This window comes from Talpa occidentalis, unplaced genomic scaffold (assembly GCF_014898055.3).
Source record: "Talpa occidentalis isolate TD23 unplaced genomic scaffold, MPIMG_talOcc4v2.1 talOcc4.9, whole genome shotgun sequence".
NCBI lineage: Eukaryota > Metazoa > Chordata > Mammalia > Eulipotyphla > Talpidae > Talpa > Talpa occidentalis.
In genome coordinates this window covers 59,658,170-59,677,895 of record NW_023605305.1, presented here as the reverse complement: position 1 = coordinate 59,677,895, position 19,726 = coordinate 59,658,170, and the positions used below count along the sequence as shown (strand labels likewise).

General features: G+C 48.5%; 1 protein-coding gene across 1 annotated transcript in view; it reads right to left on the bottom strand.

The window, feature by feature from the left end:
- The window catches only part of KANK4 (KN motif and ankyrin repeat domains 4), a 64,507-nt gene extending 45,161 nt beyond the window's left edge, over positions 1-19,346 (bottom strand). Inside the window, exon 1 of the mRNA XM_037501118.2 lies at positions 19,208-19,346. The gene's annotated coding sequence lies outside the window, so the exon portion shown is untranslated. The remainder of the gene's footprint in view (positions 1-19,207) is intronic.
- Positions 19,347-19,726: the final 380 nt, after the last annotated feature.

The window sequence follows — 19,726 nt, the reverse complement described above, 5'->3', positions numbered from 1 at the left end:
GTCCTTCTCTACCTCCAGTGAAAAACACTTTGTAAACTAAGTCATTGCTTCTAAACTGTACGGTGCATATAGAGTGCCAAAGAGTTTGTCAAAAGGCAGGTACTGACTCAGTAGGTGTGGGTGGGACCTAAGAATCTGCATTTCCACCAGGCTCCAGGAGATGCTGATGCTGCTAGTCTCAGTACCAAGCACCAGACTTGTGGTCAGGGTATGTGTCTGGCTGGAAAGGGCAAGGAAGGGGTACAGCAGACCTCTGCACAACCCCTGGCTCTGTGTCTGCAAGATGTGGGACGCTGGTCCCATCACTCTATTTCTCTGAGCCAGTTTCCTCAGCTGTGAAAAGGAAAGTACCATCCAGTTTATAGAATGTTCAGATGGCAACGTGCCTGTACTTAACACAGCACTCGGGTGTAGAAAACCCTCAAACAGAAGCTATGGTTGCTGTTATTTCTGAGGAAACTGCTCAATAATTATTTGTTTTGTTATCATCATAGAGAGTTGCCATATGGGACGTAGGCACTGTGGCAAGTGGTATCCTCAAGTCATTTCCTCCTCCCGTGGCTCTTGTGCTAGGTCAGGTATTATTGTTCTGGTTTGCAGATTAGGAAGCCAAAGTCCCGAGAGCTTTATTTAATAACTTGGCCCAAGTCACAAAGGTAGTAGAGGGAGGGCTGAATTAAGGTCTTTCTGCCTAAGCCCTTAACTGCTCAGACTGAGACATGGTTCTGACCACCCTCATCTGCATGGCCTGGACCTGCAGAAGGTTGGTGGGATGATACCACCTGGCTCTTCCAGGGACTACAACACAGGATCAGGGTTCTAGAGGTGGAGAACAGAGAGGGCAGACAGAAGCCTTGTGGCAGACCTTCTGAGTTGCAGAGAGAAATCTGGTCCAGGAGAAGGAGGTGGGCTAGGTTCCATAAGGATTTGGATACCTGATATCCAGGTTGATGTCAGGAATAGAGCATAAAAGGCCTGAGGACTGTCTCTGCCCAGGGCAGAGATGACCCACAGCTGTGCTCCTCATTGGTACTATGGATGAATTGCTGGATTCAGAGATGATATTTTAAAGGCAGAAATTGATTTGGAATTGGCGGGCAGGATGTGCCAGAGTGGGGTTGAGATTTTCACTCCTTGATTTTTCTTCCTTAAAAAGGGAGCGGCTCAAAATAGAAGAACAACAGCAATATTTCCCTTGGAGCACAGCCAGCACACACAATGCCTCCTTTTATTCCCAGGGCAGAAGGCATTTGGGGCCCAGCCCATCCACGGGAGGGCAAATGCAGTCCACAAGGCTGCCTGACAGACTTACCCCCTGTGCGCTGGGGCACAAAGCCCCTGCCAGCCAAATGCACCACAAATGCCCCTTCTCTGTAACCCTCTGCTGTGTATGGTTTCGGTCACCAGGGCTCCTGAAAGTCCCACTCCAAGGCCACAGTGAGACTCTGTGGGTGGGTCTCCCCACTACTGTTTGGAGACAAGAGACAGCTTTCTCAATCATGGGGTCACCTTCACTGATCTTGAGGCATGAAGTCAAACAGTTCAGCAGTTCGAGGACAGCAGGATGCTCCTTTCTGTTCAAAGAGCAGCCTCTATGGCTCCTTCCTTTGGCCATTCATCAGAAATATGGATTCATGGATGAATAAAATGAGGAAAAGGAGCCTTTAAGGAACTCACAGTCTGACAAGAGAGGCAGAGACCCACAAGGATATAGTGTGCTATGGAGGCCGGTGAAGGGCCACAGAAGAACAGTCATGGAGTTTGAGCTGGGAAGGATGAATAAAAGTTTACCAGGCAGATGCGAGAAGCAGCCCTGTAGATCAGAGATTGAAGAAAACACGCATAGTGGGATTGAGGAATCGCCAAGGATACTGACCCATTAACAGACAAGAAATAGTCACAGAATGAACAAATGATTTTTGACAAGGCAGCAATTGTTGGCTTTGTCAGCTACTTGACAGCAAGGGCAATGCCTCTTGTGTTCTCTGCAAAGTCCAGCAGCATTTTTCATGAGCTGAGTGAGCACACAGTAGGCCCTGCTAAGCAGAACTGAGAAACACATTCATAGAGCAGCTGGACTGGCTTCTGCAATGAAGTGGACTCTCTTACTTTACTCATGGAGAGACAGAGATCCAAAGGGAAACATGTGTTCTGTCCAAAGATGCGTCACGTTCTTCCTTGTAGGCTCTGGCATTTCACGGCAGGGGCTGGGATCAGTCAAGACTTTTGAGTGCTAACACCAAGGGACAAGACACAGACTCAAGTATTGCAGAGGTGAGCAGGATCAACAGATCACCAGCACACAACAGTAGAGGTCCAAAAGGATGGATTCCTGTCCATATGTGGTATTCACCATTTCATACTTAGTTCTGAAAAGAGCAGAGCCTGGGAGTGGGACCAGTCAGGCTACCAAAAAAGATTAAAAGTGTGGGCTTTGAATCCCAGCTCTCCCACTAACCTAGTATGTGGTTAGAAAGTTCTCTCAACTGGGGCCTCCCTGGTGGCGCAAGGGGTTAGGCACTGCACTATGAAGCAATCTGCAGCCTCTGCAGCACGAGTTCGATCCCCAGCCAGCCGCGGTCAATCTGCCTGTTGTGTTCCCCACTCTGTCTCTGGTGAATCCTCTCACCCCCCCGCAACTCTGGCCTATACTCCAGCTCTTGTATGCATAAATAAATAAATCTTAAAAAAAAAAAAAAGAAAGTTCCCTCAACTCCCCCAGCTCACATATGTAAAACAGACATATGTAAGACATAATTTAAGTGGAATGAGATATTTAAATGTTTATCACAATGTCTGCAGTGGGAATTGGAAGGAGAACTAGAAAAAAGGGAAGAAAACGTTAGGACCTCGAAACTAATGAAATTCATTGATCCTCCAACCTCTGGTTACTGAGAACTTCCTGTAGGTTCTAGATGAGGGAGGAGAGAGGAGTTGGAAATTCCAGGATTTCAAGCTTGGGGAATTAGAGGGTGAAGGGGACAATTCAGGAGATTTAGGCGGGGAAAGAGACTTGGAGCAGGAAGATGGAGAGTTCAACCTCGGGCAGGCTGAGTATGCCTAACTAGGGGGTTCACCCACAGAGAGGGGGCCATCCAGAAAGAGCGGCACCACAGACAATTAAAAGGTGGGCTTGGGGCAGAGGGGAAATTCAAAGATCAGAGGTGTAGATTCTAGAATCATTGGTCGTCCATATCAGCGTGATCACTGCAGAGGCGATGGGGCATGAGGAGCAACAGCGAGCAGGACGCTGCTGGAAAAAGACCCAGGTGGAGAGTCCATGAGGAAGAAGACGCACGGGAGCTTGCAGCCCAGAAATTCAAAGCAGGAAACTGGCGAGGCTGGCCTGACCTCAGTTTCAACAGAAAAGGGGCAGATGCCAAGAGCTGACAAAATGGGAGAAGCAGCCAGTGGGACTATTTTGCTAGTTTTCCAAGGGAATTCAGGGGAGAAATGAGCAGCAGTTCAAGGGAGGGATGAGGTGTGCAGTGAGTGAGGTGAACCTGTTTGCAGGCCACGGGGAGGAAGCCCAGGGAGGGAAATGGACCGAGATGCGGAGAAGAGATGGTGGCCTATGAGCCACCATTCATACCGGGCACGTGCTGACACACGCAGCAAACATCGATCTTGACCTTCCCCACAACCATGGCAGCCGTGAGCTTTTATTAGGCATATTGTGCAGTGAAGAAACTAGGTAGAGACAACTTAAACAGCTTAACCAAGTCAGCAGGTGGGGAAAGTGAGGTCGAAGGCTAGAAGCTCAGGGTCAGTTTGAAGCAGAGTTTGGCGGTGGGAAAGGTTTTTCAGGCTTGGCCCTGGCAAGGGAGAGCAGAGCAAAGATGGAGAGAGATGGTGAGGTGGAGACGAGGGAGTTCAAGCCCATGGCCCCCACTTGCTTATGAGGAAAGAACAGGCCAAGTGCCGAGACTGAGGATGTGTGAATGGACAGATGAGGTTTGCAACAGTCAGTGAGGAAATGGGGTTGAGAGACAACTGAGGAATGCTGTGTAGCAGATGCGGTCAAAGGGCATGGATTTTTTTTTTAAAGATTTATTTATTGATGCATACAAGAACTGGGGTACAGGCCAGAGCTGCGGAAGGAATGAGAGGACTCACCAGAGACAGAGTGGGGAGCAGAACAGGCAGACTGACTGAAATACACTGCTGAGGGGAGCAGCGGGCGAGACAGGAGAGGTCTGCTGTGCCATGTGGGTTGCTCCCTGGCCAGCCAGGGATCTAACTTGTGCTGCAGTGGTTGGTGATAGCTTTATAGTGCTGTCTTTCACCCCTGCGCCATCAGGGAGGCCCAGAGGGCATGAATTTTAAAAGAATACAACAGTCCCCAGTCAGGATCTGAGAAATGGAGCTGTAAGAAGGAGGCTGACAAAGTAAAAGGTGTTAAACTGGGAGGTTGTAGAGGGCCAGCTCGGGTCCAAATCGTTGGGGTGCTGGCATAACAGGTAAGGGGGTATCTTCACCATCATGTACCCATGGTAACAAGCACAAAGGTGAGGACAGGGCAGGGAGCCCCAATGTGCTACACCTGAGGTCTACTGACTTAAAGACATCCTGATTACAAAGGCACCCCAAAACAACCTGCTACCCACCCCAAAACAAATCTTGGTTTAACAGCAAAGATTTGTAAGTCAACCAAAACCATAGCCACAAATTGCATGTGGCGGATGAGCACCTGAAATGGGGTTAATCAGCATTAAAATGTGCGGTGAATATAAACTGTACACTGAATTTCAAAGACTGAGTATGAAAAACAAGTGTAAAATATCTCATTATTTTTTTGGTATTGACTACATGTTGAAATGACAATTTGGATTAAATAAAAAAGATATTATTTCAACTATTGTGTTTATTTGAATAACACTCTTGGCTCTCCTCTAAAAGAATAAGGATAGAACTGATAAATTTTGATTTGTTGGATGTGGGAAAAGAAGGGGATGTGACCTGGCTTAGGAAAGGGCTCAAATGGAAAACCAGAAAAGAATTTTATGCCATGACCCTGATTAGGTGCAAAAAAAAAAAAGGCACAACACACAAAATGAGACAAATGCTGAAAAGTCCACAGACGTGCAGTGATAGGAAAGGCTGGCCGGGCTTCCCTTGGTGTCTTAGCTCTGCACCAGATCATTCTCTACCTCCCTACCTCCGGTTTATGTTCTCCGCTGACCTTGGGGTGACCTCCAAAACCAACCCCTTCATCTGCTCCCACTGGTCTCCGCCTCTCTCTGGCACACGAAGTCCCCAAACCTCACACATTCCAGAAAGTTTTTCCCAATTGGCCAGAAGCAGGGCCCCCTCATGCAGCCCTCCCTTTCAGGAGCTTCCTGCCAACAATTAGAAAAGGAAGCAATATGATACAGCGTGACTAGCATGGCTTGCAAGCCAGAAATCCAGATTTGTCCAATTTTTGCTGTGTGAGTTTAAGGCACATCACAACTTCTCTGGGCCTCCGCTCCTTCATCTGTCACACCATGAGACTGACCTAAATCTACACACGTGGGCCTCCCCGGTGGCGCAGCGGTTGAGTGCTGGGTTGCGAAGCTGCCCGCGGCCTCTGCGGCGCCGGTCAGATCCCCGGCTGCTCCCCGGCCACCGGAGGAGGATCCCACATGGTGCGCAGACCTCTCCTGCCGCCCGCTGCTCCCCTCAGCAGTGTACTTCGGTCCTTCTGCCTGCTCTGCTCCCCACTCTGGCTCTGGTGAATCCTCTCACCCTCCCGCGCTTCTGACTGTACCCAGTGCTTGTATCAATCAATCAATCAATCAATCAATCTACACACTTGTGGGAGGTTTCAGTGAGATAGCAGGAGTCAGAGGTCTTTGTTAGACAGGTATTAAGTACAGAAAAGAAAATAATGTGATCTAGAGCCAGGAGGACAGAGTGAAAGATGAGCCGTGGATTACCAAGAGGGGATGCCATTTGCAAACATACAGAAAGGGGCTGACTCGCCCCACTGGCAAAAAAAGGACAAAAAAAATCCCTCCACCCACAGGATAGGTGCAGGTCACCCACCACCTTCCTATCAGACAAACTTTTCTAGACATACCTAACTTTAGGAATTTTCTTACAGCTGAGTAAATAAAAGTGAGTCCAGGGGAAATGCCCAAAACAAAAGCTGAGCGCATCTGTTAATGACCTGCTTGAGATTTAATGTTACTTAGCATTTTAAAAGAATTCAATTCCATTGTGAAAAGTTATAATTGATCCCAGATTCACTCTCCCCTTCCCCCCATTCTTCCTCCAGCATGGCAAAGGGTGGAGAATGAGGAATCCAAAGAATGGAAGATGTAAGCCATGGGACACTGGGCTCTGATCCCCTAATACCCCTCAAGTTGTGCTGAACACATTAGCATTTTATTTAACCAGTATTGTAACCTTTGAAGGAAGGAATTATTATCCCCATTTTGTAGAAGAGAGAACTTAACTTGGAGGGGCCCAGCAGGGATTCAAAACTAGCTCTTTCTATCAGTGGTATTTTGCATCACAGACTCTTCACACAACCTTACAGGCGATATAGAGACCTGTAATATGTTCACCATGGAACATAGTAAGATGTAACAGAACAGTCTGGAAAACCTCCATTTGATTTAAAAAACTTTCTCTCCTGATATATATGGACACAAATCAGGTCTCTATAAGAATATGTAGAAACACCTCGGGTAGGTTCCACACCCAGTCTAGAGCAGAACACTCCCAGCTGGTCCACGAGCCCTGACAACTTGGAGTTTTCTCCTGCACGTGCTTCTGTACCATCTTAAATGTTTGCTATGAACTGGTAAAATTCTTAAAATATTTCTTAATAAAAAATTACCCAAGAGGGACCTCTCTGGTGGCACAAGGGGTTAAGACAAAACCTATGATGAAATCTGCAGCCACTGCAGCACAAGTTCAATCCCTGCCCAGGGAGCTACCCACAAGGCGCAGCAGACCTCTGCTGTCTTGCCCGTTGCTCCCCTCAGCAGTGTATTTCAGTCAGTCTGCCTGCTTTGTTCCCTACTCTGTCTCTGGTGAATCCTCTCACCACCCCCCCCCCCACCTCTGGTCTATACCCCAGTTCTTGTATGTATAAATAAATAAATAAATAAATCTTTAATTTTAAAAAATTGCCCAACAGTTCATTGAGCTTTTCTTGTTAAGGACACACACACAAAACCTAAGATTTGTTTTGAAAATATGGAAAAAGTTTTTCTTTTCCATTAGATTCCTTACAGTTTAAAGAAAACCACAAATGTCACCTTACCCTTCAAGAGCCCAATATTTAACCTTAAACAGTTAATATGGCCTCCCTGGTGGCACAGTGGTTGAGCGCTGGACTGCGAAGATGCCTGCAGCCTCTGCAGCGCCTGTTCGATTCCCGGCCACCAGCGAGGGTCCCACTTGGCGCAGCAGACCTCTCCTGTCTCGTCCGCTGCTCCCCTCAGCAGTGTATTTCGACGGTCTGCCTGTTCTGCTCCCTGCTCTGGCTCTGGTGAATTCTCTCACCCTCCTGTGCTTCTGACTGTACCCAGTGCTTGTATCAATAAATAAATAAATCTTTTAAAAAAAAAACAGTTAATATAGTAAGGTAGGAAACATCTTACAATGCAATAAATATTTGCCAAGGACAGGTGTTTGCTGTCCTTCCCAGAAGGTGCCAGATGCCATGACAGAGAGCAGTGGGCAAAACGGCCCCCAGAGGGCCCCATCTGTCCAGTTGTCCACTCCTACTAGACTGTCCTTCCCAAGCCATTATGCATCAAGCATTCCATTTTCCCCCAATAACTGCTTCTCCAAAATTAAATTTTTCCCCAGGAGTAGTAGAATTTATTCCTTAACTTGACAAAGGGATGCAAAGCCAATAGTTGAGAATTTTCTTTCTCCACTCCTGTCACACTTTAGCATTTTATCAAGCTTTAGAAGCGCATGGTATTAAGTCAAGAGGGGCCTGAGTGGTGGAGACAGCAGCAAGGCTAAGAGGCGGGTGAGAGATGCTGCCTGTGACTGCGGCCACAACGGTCCCGAAGCACCCATGGCTCATCTGCAGGCCAGGTGCCCTCAAGTGAAGATTTATTCAAGGTTAGCGTTGCCAGACCCCAATTATTTTTCTTCAAAAGAAGCCAGGAATGTGAATTTATGTAAAACCTGATTTTTAAATGTTGACTTAATTTTTTTCTTTTTTAAACACTGTGCAGGTCAAACAAAACCCATATGCAAATCGAATGCTGCCATATGCCCAACAGCTAGGCACCAGGGTGGAATTGGTTTCAGTCCTCTTTCCCTATTCCACTGCCCCTCACACCTCACCCTGTGCTTCAACAACTCTCTATCTCTGCTGGTACTGGCCCAGCCCCTCAACGATCCCCTTTTCTGTTTCTCTGCCTGAGTCTGAATAAGGGATCATCTTGAACGTTTTGTGGCTAGAGCGCACCATGGCTTTGCATATGCCCTAGACTACCTTCTGCTCCTTCCCCCAAGAATCCTCCTCTTTCTTTCTCCATCCTCAAGACAGCTTCATATACCAGCTTCCTCCTCTTCTCCGCCTCCCCAGTTCTGGGCTCTAATAGCACCCTGAGGTGCCCTCCTCAAAGGGTCCTGTGATCAGCTGACTCTGTCTATTCTGTTGGGTTGCAAGCTCCATGCCTTGTGAGCACAGTACCTGCCCAGAGTGGGTGAGCGGTTAGTATCTACTGGATGGCAGGAAGGGAGGAAGGAGAGAGGGAACAGGGAAGAAAGGACAGTAACAGCCCATAAGCAATGAATAAATGGGAGGTATAATGAACAGCATGACTCCAAGCCCTATTTCTAGGCTGGGATTGACACTGGCTCCTTTGTGCTCTAGCCCAAAAACAGCTCACTGGAAGGCTCCAGCTGCACCCGCCATCCAAGGTGGGGCAAGCAGGTGGCATGTTGCTGCTCAGTTTTGGTGCCCTGGGAACCCATATTTACCTCTGCTCTTTGCTCTAGATCTCCAGCCCTAGGGAAGGGGACTTTCTGCATCAGGCTCTGCTTTGGAAGGATAACTTTAATTATGATGGATGATGGGCGGGGACGAGCCTTCCCCAGAGCCTGGCAGGAAAGTGAACAGAAGAAGCTCACAGCGGGCTTCTTGCTTGGAGAAGGATGACCACAATTATCATCGCCCAAGGCAGACAAGGAGGAAGAGGGGGGTTTCCTCTTTCAGGGAACCCTGGAAGTGAAGCTCTTTGTTCTGTGGGTCGCTAAAATTTCTGAGACTGCCGTCCAAACCACCCCCCCACCCCTACCCCCATTCACAGGCCAGGAGGCTGGCCTGGCTGCTTCTGCCTCTCCCAGCCTAGTCTCAGGAGAACTGCAGAGACTCTAGCCCAGGTTGATGTTCTCAAAAGCCCAGTGTCCTCTCAGAGGGTCAGTTTAACACTCACGGACACCCACCGTGAGATCAGAGGAGCGAGGAAAACCCTGGCCTGCTCACTGCTACTCCACCATCGTGAAGTCAGAGATAGAAGGCCAAGGACACCATCACTCCAGGGAGCTCAGAATCTAGAGAACTCACATGCTTGAGCTCAGTACATTCTCTAAGAACCAGAAGGTGGGCACTTTTAACTGATTTTAAAGGCAAGACAATGAAGTTCAAAGGCATTTTATAATTGGAAAGGAAAAAATTTTTAATGAAAGGACCACATTAAATAAACAAAATATGCTAAAGTATATATATATAAATAAATAACAAGAACCAGGACTTACTGCCTGAAGAAAGAAAAACAAAAAACTAATTTTTTTTTGAATTATCGTTCCATTTTTTATAATCCCCATTTTACAGAAAAGAAACTGAAGGACAGGGATATGGTGTGATTTAACACATGTCCAGGGCATGTTGCTCTCCGGCAGGGCCACAGTAGGGGGTTATTAACAGGTTTCCCTTCAAGAAACATATTTGCAGTTTACCAATAGCTCACTGGAGACCACGAAGTGGTCCAAAGGAATGACTCTAAAGCCTGGAATTTCAGTCCTCAGCTCTGCCACTGGGCAGAGTTGTCAAGACAAGAGCCTTTTGGTACCACCAGGCATCACCTAAACTCACCAGCCTCTCTGGATAACACGGGATCTATTCAGCAGCTGGCAAAGCTAGGGCATGGGGTAGAATGAGAGAGAAGCATAGGTCAGGAAAAGCCAACCCTGAGACAGGTCTAAGAGGGGGGCAAGTAAGCAGCTTGTGATTTCAGGTGCTCCACATGTGCCCCCTGCCCCAAGGTATGTCTGCTTAACAGTGCGGAAGCGACACTTTCAGGCTTAGGGGCAGGGCTGGGCAGTGTGCTGGAGAGGGAGGCCTGGGTTCTCATTCCAGGTTGGTTATTCACACCTCGTGCCATGCAGTAGGCCACCCGCCCTCACGATGCGGTGTCCATCTGTGAAAGGAGAGTGTGTTCCAGATAACCCGGGGGGTTTCTGCCGCCTTCCACGTGGGAGTCTGGCAGCTGCAGAAGCTGCATTAAAGGTCGAAGTGGGAGTGGAGGCCCAAGAAAGCAAGCAAAGGCCCAAAAAAGGTGAGAGACAATTTCTAGATGAAACCTAGAGTAGGTGTCTGGAGATGTTGGGGGGGGGGTGTGGGCGGGGTGGGGGGGGCTGGGGCTTGCGATAATAGGCAGAGCTGGAGAGATTGATGGGGAACACAGGAATGGATAGCGCATCCTTTCTTTTTTTAAATTTTTTTTATTTTATATATTTTTTACATCATTTTTCATTTTTGCACAAGGTATGCATTTTCATCTTGGTTATAGTCCCCATACAGCAATTCCCACCACCCTTGTTTTGATCCTACTCCCTTCTCCCTCTCTCTCTCACTCCCTCACCCCGCACCCCTCCCAACCCCCCACTCCAGCCGGGGCCCTGTAGTGTGTCTGGTTTATAGGAACTAAATGGTGACTGCAGTTTGTCCAGACTCATGTGTTTGCCTCTGGCGGTTTTTAGAAGCACAAGGTTCTAGATTCAGCCAGATCTGGGCTGAGCTGCTGGTTCCACCATTTAATATTCCTGTAGCCTAGAGCAAGTGTTTAACCTCTGTGTATTAAAGCAAGTATGTAGAGATATATTTAATCACTTTGCTTACCAATACAATGGGAATAAAACAGTCATATCTTATTGGGTGATGGGTAAAGATTAAAAAGTCACTATATTTAAAAGGGTTGAACTACTGTTAAGCACATGTGAAGCTTCAATAAAAGGAAGCAAAAAGGTAACCACTATTCTAATGTTGCCCCAGTGGACTTCCTTTTCTCCTGGATTCCTTCTCAAAATCAACATCTGGCCAGTCCTCCCACATCCTCACTAACTCCTTCTAGCTCCCCATCTGCCTGTTGCATTCCCTCCATTTCAGAACCCACTTGAAAGCTACATCTCCCAATGCTTAGCCTCCGTCCTAGGATTCTAGTATGCATTTGATCTAGTGATTCACCAATTAGTCTACACAAGCTCCTTAACCTCCCAGGGAAGTAACTGTCCATGTGGGGGTTGTTTCAACAGCCTGGTTTGCATGGGATCAGGCAGACCGTCATGGGGGTGGTGAGTCTGTGGGTTGATGGGATTTACCTAACAAGTTACCCAGATGTCCTGCAATTTATAAATTGACCTCTGGATAGACATCAAAACCTTCTAGCCAAACCACAAATTATGTGCTCTTACAAATTTGCCAAACTTTCAAATGGAATTTACTACTGCTCAAGAATGACTTGCACTAATTGGACAGTGATAGATGGATATGTGAGCGATTAGGGTAAAGGAGGGTGGGAAATAGGAAACTAAAGCTTAGTGACTTCCTCCCAGGGTGTCTTAACCCTCCCTGTGTCGTGGACTCCTTTAGCAGACTCATGAAGGCTATGTGCCCTTTCTCAGAATGTATTAAAGTATATAAAATAAAATGCATAGCTTGGCTGCAAAAAAAAAAAAAACAACCCAATTACTTTGAAATAGAATTATTAAAAATTTTAAATGAGTCTATAATACAGTAATATATATTATTAAAACACATGAAATAATAAGCTCTTACAGTGACAGTAAGAACTGCTATAATTTCAAACTTGGGATGGGCATAAATCATATTTCAAGACATCTGCAGCAGCTGAAAGGTGACACAAAAATATCTGTGACTCCTAATGGTGACAATGTCAGAGATACTGCCAAGACACTGTGGCCACTGCCTAATTCATAATGAAAGAAAATGCTAACACATGATGTTGTTTTTTCCCCACCCAAGTTCACAAACTCTTCTGAATTCTGTACATGAGCCCCTTAGGCTGTTAACACCGTGTTAAGAATTCCCATTAGGTCCTTTCCAGCTCCTGAGTACTTGTGCTTGGCATATTCCTGATTTCCTGCTTACCTTCATCTCCTTCTCAAGGAGTCCCCACCCACAGTCCCCCCTGACCCCAGAGGTCAAGTTCTGTATAGATGACCCTCCTCCCATCTGACTGGCCCAGAAGGGAGTCCTGCTCAGCAGCATCCCAAGCGCAGGCTGACCAGCGACAGGCCTGGAGAGAAGTTCTCAGCTTTCAGAGAAAAGAGTTCAGACACAGAGTTCAGGATCCTTTCTGTAACTTGGACCAAGTGACAAAGGAGAGGTTCCTGTGATAGTTGGGTGAGAGGGGGTTGGGGTGGGCAGGTGCTGAGTTGAAAACCGTGAGGCACCCCAGGGGCAGGTGGGCTGGCCCCAAACTCAGATTCTCCACCTTGACTCCAGGGTGCCTGGCCTCCCTGCACCCAGAGGCATCTTTGGGGTTCCTCATCAGGATAAGCTCAAGGAGGTCTTCCTTTTCCTCATCAAAAGAGCCCTGAGTCAGCATTATCAGGACGTTTTGCAGGAGAAGAAGCTGAGGTTCAATAAACTGGAGTCATATGCCCAGGTTAACGGGGCTAGTAAATGCTAAAACCATCTTCCCTCTCTCACCCTCCCCTGCTTTTTTTTTTTTTTTAAAGATTTGTTTATTTATGCATACAAGAGCTGGGGTACAGGCCAGAGGTGGGGGGGTGGCGGGGAGGGCATATGAGAGGATTCACCAGAGACAGAGTAGGGAACAGAACCGGCAGATTGCCTGAAATACACTGCTGAGGGGAGCAGCGGGCGAGACAGGAGAGGTCTGCTGCACCATGTGGGTTGCTCCGTAGCCGGCCAGGGGATCGAATTTGTGCTGCAGTGACTGGCGCTAGCTTGATAGTGCTGTCTTTAACCCCTGCGCCACCAGGGAGTCCCTCCCCTGTTTTTTGAGTAGCAAAGGGTGATGGCCTTTATTCTTTATTTCAAGTCACACAAATTATACTTGAAAACAATCCCTTAAAAAAAAACCTCAAACATTCCTGATAAAACACCCCCACCCCAATATTGTACCTAATAAATGTAGCCCCTGACCTTACTAGATTCAGCCACCACCCAACTTGTCTTCTAACCCTTTTCCCCAAGGTGGGTAGGCTGGCCATGGTGGGGCAGTGTGGCTGGTTGAGGAGCCCGGAGGATCCCAGGACCTGCAAGCCCTCCACTCTGCTCCTGGAGCCGTGCTATGAACATCACCATCGATTTCACTGAGAGCCGCATCTCTGGCAGCTGGGCAGATACCAAGCCGTGGCAGAGAATCAGCCCTGAAGGCCGCTCTTTCATCTTTGCATGGAGCAATTTCTCCCCAATTCCATAATTCTCTGCCCCCTGTCACTTGACGTCAGAGGCACCAACTAGAAATGCATACCAAAGGAAGCTGCAGACACAAAGGATTCTGCCACATAAAGGGGAAAAGCCACAGCTGCATTAAAATGTATATATATACAACATTTTTTATTTGCTTGGGGGGAAAAATAAACAGGGGTTGGGACAATGCCTGTGTTCCTCTACTTCCTACTCCCCCAGTCCGGACCTAGGGCCCCTAAAACACAGTGGGGCTTTCCTTTTGCAAATAGAATTTCTTTCCCTTGGAGAAGGAACATTGGCCAGCTTCTGCAGACACCACCAATCTATACCTGCCTGCATATCACATTAACCATCTACTTGAAATCTTGGGGCAGCATTTATTTTATCTTAGAAATTGTGACAGGCCTATAGCTTGTGAGTGGGTCCCTTTTCTTTCTTTTAATACTCCTTTAATACTTTTAATACTCCTGGAAACTGTCCACGGAAAGGCATATTAGGAGTCTCTTAGTCTAAAGAGCAGGTCGGGGAGATTAGCATTCTGAGCACAGAGAGGTTAAGGGACCAGGTGTAAATCACAGCTGGTTTGCAGCAGCCCCAGGTTCCCAGCCTGTGCCTCTTCCCACATACTCTACTACAGACAGGCATGGAGTGCTTAGCTGTCTCTGTGAACCCCAGTTTTATCATTTGTTAGTTCTGTTGGGGTGCAAAGGAAATCACCCTGTTCTTTTTTGGTTCTTTTGGGCTGGATGAATAATCAAAACAACCTCATCAGGTTAGCAAAAGAAAAACAATCGATATACTAACATATGTATGGAGCATGCGCATGGCTGTAAATTCTAAAGAATAATGGAGCAGACCAGGAATACTTATCCTGCACTTTGGGACCTGAAGCTTCAAGGACAGAGAGGGGGAGACTTCACATTACAGACAAGGAGGAGATTACTTCATCCTTACTCTGAGAATAAAGATGAAATTTTTAGAGAGAACTTGTTTACTGATAAACCTAGAAATGGATGAGACCCCCAAACTGTGTTCTTCTAAGTCATAAAAGGGAGAGTAGCGATTGCTTCTCTGATTAGGAAAAGGGCCAGAAGATTAGGCCATGATGATCATGTAACAGGGTGGTCCCCAGGAAAGGGGAAGGTTCCCTGCCCCACCCAAGGGAGGGTGGAGCTGAGCAGGAAGAGAGAAGCTGCAGAAGGGACTGAGGAAGGAAGGAGCAGGATGGAGCCAGGAGACCTGGAGGAGGCGCATGGAGCCTAGAGACACGTGAAGAAACTGTGCTTGTCTTTTGGTCGTGGACGGGGTGACACAGATGTGGGTGAGACCCGTGGGGAGGTGACAATGACAGCTTTTATCTTGATGTTGATTTTGCTCTTTTCCTTCCGGGCCTTTCTGGTTGTTTCTGACCCTTTTCTGTGGGTCCCCACTGGAAGATGCTTTAGATTTGTGGCAGGCTTTGGGGCCTTGCTCTGCGCCATTCCCATATGGATGGACTTTTACCCACGAGGGGATGGGTAACTTTGGGTGCTTCATTTAGAAACTAGATTCTTTGCCTTTCCTGTATTGTTTCCAAATTGTATTAAAGTTCCTTCCCATTAAATTCTCATATGTTTTGTGTTGATGCGGCTGATGGCAGAACCCATTTAGAATAGGCAGGTTTGCGGGGTTTGGGCTGCCCCTCTCCCTGCCCTATAACAATCACATCTTCAATTGGGGAGGGGTGAAATACTCGGGCAAGAACAGAAGTTTCTCCCAGCCTTTACAGCCCTCCCTACTGTAAGGCTGCTCCCTACTCAAAACTGGTGACAGTAATAGATCTCCCAAGGTTCACTGGGCCTTGACTGACCTCCAGTTCCCATACCAAAGTGACAAGAAGTCTATTGAAAAAAGACTATCTGACCCGTTTGGGGGGGTGACCCCATATTTCCATAACCCTAGGCAAGACAACTAGCTCTCTGAGCCCCACTTTCTTCATCTATGGATTATGCAAGGATTAAGTGGTCCAGAGCTGGGCACACGTGGACCCAATATTCTATTGTATGTTCCTATTTCACATACTGCAGAAAGTGAAACTGCCACATGAAATGTGATCACTGGACCTGCACAGCTGCCCAGAGACAGCAAGAAATGATCATTATCAAGCCCACTGTACAGTTAAGAAAACAGTCCCCTTCCAGAGACAACCTATCTTGCACGAGATCAGAGTTTTAAAAGTAAGCACATTCTCAGCATTAAGAAGTCCTACCTGCCCTCCCAACCACACCTCCTGAGGGATGAGTTGAAAGAGTAAAAGTTATTGCTTCTCTCCCTTCTCTCTCCTGCCCCGAAGAACAAAGCCATGTACCTATCACTGGGACACACTCCATGACCTTTCCCTATAAACTAGAGACAGCACAGTGCTTGGTACAGGCCAGACTCAAGGCAGCTTTGATGAATGAGTTGAATTACTGAATGAATGAAGATCCTGATCAGGAGATAAGAAGACACTGCAGGCCCAGCCTGGAGTAGGTGTCTCCTTGCAGACAGTAGCAAACAGGAATGCAAAGGATCCAGAGGCCACCAGCAAGAACTCCATTTTTTTTTTTTCATTCATCCCCCACAACCTACTCTATGGGGAAGAAGCCTTTGGCAAGGTGGGTTCCTGCTCTCAATGGCCCCATCGAGAACGATCCAGGGGCCAGAAGATAACAGTGAAGCACGTGTGACCCTCCTCCAGCTAAAACAGATGTTATAACAGTGCAGGCAAGGGGCAGCGAACAGGCCAGGGAGATAGGCCATCTGTCTTCCTAACTGTCTACTTGGCCCATAATACGATTTTTCTCCCTGTCACATCTTAGGCTGCTACTGAGCTGAAGCAAAACCAAGATATCCATTTCCCGACCATGAGCAGTGGCCTTCATAAGGCGCCAGGGACAAATGTAGGCGCCACGATTTGGGCGCCTGAGAGATGGAAGGGGCCCTGGGCAGGAGCTGTAGTGGGATGAGGGGAGGTCCATGCTCTTCCCCAGCTTAAGCAGTCACTGTGCCTCGGTGGGCCTCCGTTTTCTATAAACTTAAAGTGCAGAGTTCCAGAAATGGGCTCAATGGAGGAGAAGAGTGCTGTGAATCACATGCTATTGTATGTAAGCTGTTCTAGACTATGTGCATTTGGAGAACAGTATCCCTAGTTTTAATCGAAGCCTCAAAGGTGCAGGTTATATACATAGAATATATATATATATATATAATTATATATATTACTTAAGAAATGCTATATAGTTAAATACTACACTCAGTGGTTTTCATCTAGCAAGCATTTATTGAGCACTTTCTATATGTCTATGTGATAGTCACTTGAGACACAAATATGACAGAAGAGTCCTCTTTATAATGCTCAGTGCAGTTGATGCAGGCTGTATGGAGTTTCAGAAATAAAAAAAAAGGCAGCATTTGACTGACCAGGAAAGGTCTGGGGGGAGTTGCCTAAGTTTATGTTGAAGACCATGAGTGTTCGTAAACAAATAGGAAGAGTATTTTAGACAAAGGCAGTAAATGCAAAGACAATGTGGGCTCTAGGAACTGCTTGACTTTTAATTGTGACTAGAATATAGAGTGTGCTCACTGAGGCGGGAGAGGAAGGAGGAAGCCAGAAATGAGGCTGGGAAAGTGCTCAGGGTGGAGTTAAGGAAATGCCTTGCAGGGCACCCCCAGGGAATTTTACATTGTAGGCAAAGAGTTCATTCCAGATTTAAATGTCAAGGATGAGCTACCACTCCCCTCAGGAATCTTCCTAAATGCTGGGTCAAGCCATGGGCAGTTATCAGCCCCATGGGCAAATAGGGAATGACAGGAGGAAAGCACCGCTGCCTCTTGGCACTCTGAATGGGCATGGGCTATCCGACCAAGGTGCTAGTACTTTCTTGGGGATGACTCTGGCACTGCTGGTGAGTCTCTCCCTCTTTATCTCCAGACTATAACCTGACCCAGTGAGTGCAGAGGGAATCTAACTGCCCATTATTGTGGCTGAGAAAGGAAGGTGCTGAGTGGCCCGGGTGATGGCATGTAAAGCTAAGGGGATGCCCATTTGAGCCCCCGGTCATCACCTAGTAAACAGATCTTTCAGTTCCTCTAGTGGACTCTGCCACCTCCCTCAGACTTCACGCACACTATTTCTTCTGCCTAAAAGATTCTTTTAACCCCTTTCAACTAGTTGGCTCCTATCAGCCTGTCCTTTCGAAGAATCCAGCACTGCTCATAATTCTGTATTTTTGTGAACTATTGGCTCACTGAACTGCAAACATCATGAGGTAGATGGTGTCAATTTTGTTCATTTTCTGTATCCAGCTACCTTGCCCATTGCCTGCCACAGAGCAATTGTTTGTTGATTGATTGAAAAGGCTCTGGACCCCAAACCATTCTCGTAAATTCACTGCCTCTGGGGGTACCTTATGGTTCAGTGAGGAATTTGAGACAAGGACAAGAAGGTTGGACTTGAAAAGGCAATACCAGGGTGGACTCTGCGTATATCCCAAGTGTATCTCTGTGCTTGAGAGGGTCTAAGGCAGGTCCTTGGGAATTGTGTTTAATTAAAGATGGCTTCTCTGGGGGCCTTAATCTGGCCACATCTGACCTTCCCCTGAGTCTACCTAGTCAATAGAATTTACCCACAGAGTCATCTTGAGGGGGGATTCCTCTCCTTTCTCTCCAAGGAAATGCCTTCTCCTGGCTCTCCAGGCCTGCATCCCAGGGAGCCTAAGAATTAAGGCTGTAGGTTTCTGCAGCCCTGGCACTCGCCCAAGGCAAGTACAGATTCCAACCTGATGTAGAGGCCATGGGACTCCACTGCTAACTCCCATACCAAGTAAATGGCCAAAGCATTTGGAGTCAAAGGTTTGGCCTTCAGGGAAAGGGGGAAGACAGGGCATCTCACCAAGTGTGGCAGGAGCACGCTCGGCAAAACGCCCTCTTGCCCTCGGTGTTCAGCGCACCCCACCCGGAGAGTGGCCTCATTGCCTCCAACCAAGACCGTGGCCCAACGGGAGCGTTGGAAAGTTCAGCCAGTGGCCGACGGATACCGAGGCGGGATCCAGGGGCCAGCTTTAGGGAAAGGAGGGAGACTTAGAGCTTGATTCGCGGTAGTCCTAGGAGCCAGCGGCAGGGCGCCCCAATCGCGCAGCTGCATCCCGGGCTGCAGCGCCCCTCTGGAAATCGCCGGGCAGGGGCTGCACCATCTCAGCCGCAAGGACAACGCGGCCTTTCCCCCTCCCACCAGTTTCCTCCCTCCTCAGCTTTGGGGCGCCGGGAGCCGGTAGGGACAGGGAGGGAAGCGGCGCCCGTCCTTGGGGAGCCCCCGAAGACCCCATCCCCGCGCTGTCGCCGACCCAGGCGGGGGCTCCAGGTTGGCCCAAGCCGCCGCAGCCTCTGCCTAGAGGAGAGTCAGGGACGCGGCGCGGGGAGGGGGCAAAGCGGCCAGCGGAGCAGAGAGAGTGGCTGCCCGCTGGGGCCAAGACCCGAGTCGCGCAGAGGCGGGTGCCCCACGCCCCACCAACGCAGTGCCCAGGCTGGAGTCGCAGGGCGCCTTACCTTGGCGAGCAGCGGAAGTCCGGCTGACGGGTGCCGGCCGAGCCTGGGGTCCGGGCACGCCCGGGTTTCGGGGAGCAAGCCGTCTCCGGGTGCACACTCCAGGTCCCGGACACACACACCGGCGCCGGGTGCGCACCCCCAGCCTGGCGCGCACTGGTGGTGCGGGGCGCGCACTCCCTCGGGCGCCCTCTCGCAGGCGGGCTCGGCGCGGGGCAGGGGCGCACGTCCGGAGAGGCACACCCACCGCCGCCGGTGCGGACTGGCCGGGCGACACTGGCCGAAGATTCGCCCGCGTGGCCGGCTACCCACACCGCTCGAGTCCCCGCCTTCGCTGGGGGCGGGGGGGGGGAAGCAGGCACGGCGCGGGCTTTGGTGTGTAGGAAGGGGCAGCATTGCGAAATCGAGGGGAGGGTCTTAGGTTTGGGAAACTCAAAAAACCCAAGGGCAGTGTTTGAAAGAAAAACTTTGAAAAGAGACCAGAACACTCTAAGTTGTGTGCAGCGCTTTACAAATTTACGA